At 30.9% G+C, this 3,055-nt stretch overlaps 1 pseudogene; it reads right to left on the reverse strand.

Moving 5' to 3' along the window:
* Positions 1-2,416: 2,416 nt before the first annotated feature.
* LOC112474533 lies at positions 2,417-2,535 on the reverse strand (annotated as a pseudogene).
* Positions 2,536-3,055: the final 520 nt, after the last annotated feature.

Consider the following 3,055-nt stretch of genomic DNA (forward strand, 5'->3'; position numbering starts at 1 on the left):
GGGTGCATATATCTTTTTGAATTAGTGATTTGGTATTCTCTGGGTAAATACCCAGACGTGCAATTGCCAGGTCACAGGATAGTTCTAATTTTAATTTTTTAAGGAAGCTCCATTTTCCATAGTGCCATTCCAATTTTCAATCCCACCAACAGTGCACGAGAGTTACCTTTTCTCCACATTCTTGACAACACTTGCTTTTTGATTTATTGATGCAAGCCATTCTGTTGGGTGTGAGGTAATATCATTGTGGTTTTAATTTGCATTTCTCTGATGATTAGTGACATTGAGCATTTTTCATATGTCTACTGGCCATATGTATGACTTCTTTGGAGAAAGGCCTACTTCAAGACCTCTGACCATTTTTTAATTAGAAGGTTTGTATTTTGGTGTTGAGTTATATGTTGTTTTATAAATTTTGGATATTAATGCCTTATTAAATGTATAATAGGCAAGTATCTTCTCCTATTTAAGGTTGTGTTTTCATTTTGCTGATGGTTTCCTTTCCTGTGCAAAAACTTTTTAGTTTGATGTAGTTCCATTTGTTTATTTTTCTTTTGATTCCCTTGCCTGAAAAGTATATCAGATAAAATTACTACTAAGAACAATGTGACAAAGTTTACTGCTTATGTTTTCTTCTAAAGTTTTATGGTTTGGGGTTTTACATTTAAGTTGTTAGTCCATTTCAAGTTTATTCTTGTATATGATATAAGAAGGTGGTCCTGTTTCGGTTTTTTTTTTTGCATGTATCTGTCCAGTTTTCTCAACATCGTTTACTGAATAGACTGTCTTTACCCCATTGTGTGTTCTTGCCTCCTTTGTCATAGATTAAATGACCATTTAGGCATGGATTTATTTCTGGGTTCTCTATTCTATTATATTAATATACGTGTCTGTTTTTATGCCAGTACCATCCTGTTTTGATTACTATAGCCTTGTAGTATAGTTTGAAACCAGATAGTGTGTTATCTCCAACTTTTCTCTTCTTTCTCAAGATTGGTATGGCTACTTAGCATTTTTTATAATTATATGTAAATTTTAGGATTATTTGTTTTGGTTCTATAAAAATTACCATTGATATTTTGTTGGGGATTGCATTGAATCAATAGATTGCTTTGGATAGTATGGACATTTTAATAACATTAATTCTTTCATTCCATGAGCGCAGTATGTGCTTCCATTTATTTGTATCTTCAATTTTTTTCTTCATTGACTTATAATTTTCTGAGTACAAGTCTTTTACCTCCTTGGTTAAATTTATTTCTAGGTATTTTTTTTCAAAGCAATTATAAATGGGATTTTTTTTTAAATTTCTCTTTCTGATAGTTTGTTATTGGGAGTATAAGAATGAAACCAATTTCTGAATATTAATTTTGTATTCTGCTACTTTACTGAATTCATTTATCAGTTCTAACATTTTTTTTAGTGGAATCTTTAGGATTCTCTATGTGTAGTATAATGTCTTCTGCAAATAATACCAGTTTTAATTCTTCCTTTCCAATTTGTATGCTGTTTATTTCTTTTTCTTTTCTGATTGCTATGGCTAGAACTTCCATTACTATGTTGAATAATGGTGGTGAAAGTGAGCATCTTTGTTTCATTCCTGATCTTAAGAAAAATGCTTTTAGCTTTTCCCCATTGAGTATGATGTTAACTCTGGGTTTGTCATATATAGCTTTTATTACGTTGATGTATGTTTTCTCTCTTCTCACGTTGTCAGGAGTTTTTATCATAAATGAATGCTGAATTTTGTCAAACACTTTTTCTACATCTATTAATATCATCATATGATTTTAACCTTTCAATTTTTAAATGTGGTATATCACATTTATTTGAGGATATTGATCTACCTTGAATATCAGGAATAAATTTTACTTGACAATGGTGTATAACCTTGTCAACATATTACTGATTTTGGTTTGCTAATTTTTTTTGAGGATTTTTGTTTTTTTATTAGAGATATCAGTTATTTATTTATTTATTTATTTATTTATTTATTGATTTTTGTTTGTTTGGCTTTGTGGATTTTTCTTCTGGTCCTTTTTGTTTTATGTTACATACTTGAGTTCTGAAATTTGCTGTATGGTTACCATTATTAATATGTAGAGTATAGTTACATATATATAGTAGTCCATATTCTTCTGTCTGTGCCTTATCTCCATTCCTCTTTGCACATTTGGTTCTTTGAATCCTCTCCTTTTCTGTCATTGTTATCTCAACTTGTCCTTATGTAGCTGAATGCTCATTAGTATCTTACAATAGCAAATTTCTCCTTATTATTTAAGTTTATATTGCTCTGTTCTTAATAAGGGTTTCACTCTTCTTCTTCTGTCTGCCTGCTAGTCACCTTACTCCTAATTATGTATTTTTTGTCCACAGATTGCAAGGACCTTGTCAGCTTACAATCCCTTATTTTTGATGCCTATAGCACCTGGTCTTCCTAGGTGGTCTCCCATTCAAGTACTAACCAGGCCTGACCTTGCTTAGCTTCCAAGATCAGACGGGATCAGGCTTGTTCAGGGTGGCATGGCCATAGACTCTTTTTAATTTTTTTAGACTCTATTTTGTTTATTTCCTCTACAATCTTTATTATTTCCTTCCTTCTACTCTATTTAGACCCATTTGCTGTTCTTTATTTAGTTCCTTTAACTGTAAGGTTAGATTGTTTATTCGAGATTATATATATATATATATATATATAATTTTGTTGTTGTTGTTGTTATTGTTATTGTTATTCTTGAGGTAGGTCTGTATTGCTATGAATTTCCTTCTCAGGACTGCTTTCACTGTGTCTCAAAGATTTTGAGTAGCTGTGTTTTCATTTTTATTTGTCTCAAGGTATCTTTTGATTTCTTTCTTGATCTCATTATTAACTCATTAGTTGTTTATTAGCATGTTATGTAGCCTTCATGAGTTTATGTATTTTTCAGTTTTTTTCTTGTAATTGATTTCTATTTTCATACCATGTGGTTACCAGAAAACCATGATATGATTTCAACCTTCTTAAATTTATTGAGACTTGTTTTGCGGCTTAACATGTGCTGTCTTGAAAACTGTT

This window comes from Pteropus alecto, unplaced genomic scaffold, assembly GCF_000325575.1.
Source record: "Pteropus alecto unplaced genomic scaffold, ASM32557v1 scaffold239, whole genome shotgun sequence".
Lineage (NCBI taxonomy): Eukaryota > Metazoa > Chordata > Mammalia > Chiroptera > Pteropodidae > Pteropus > Pteropus alecto.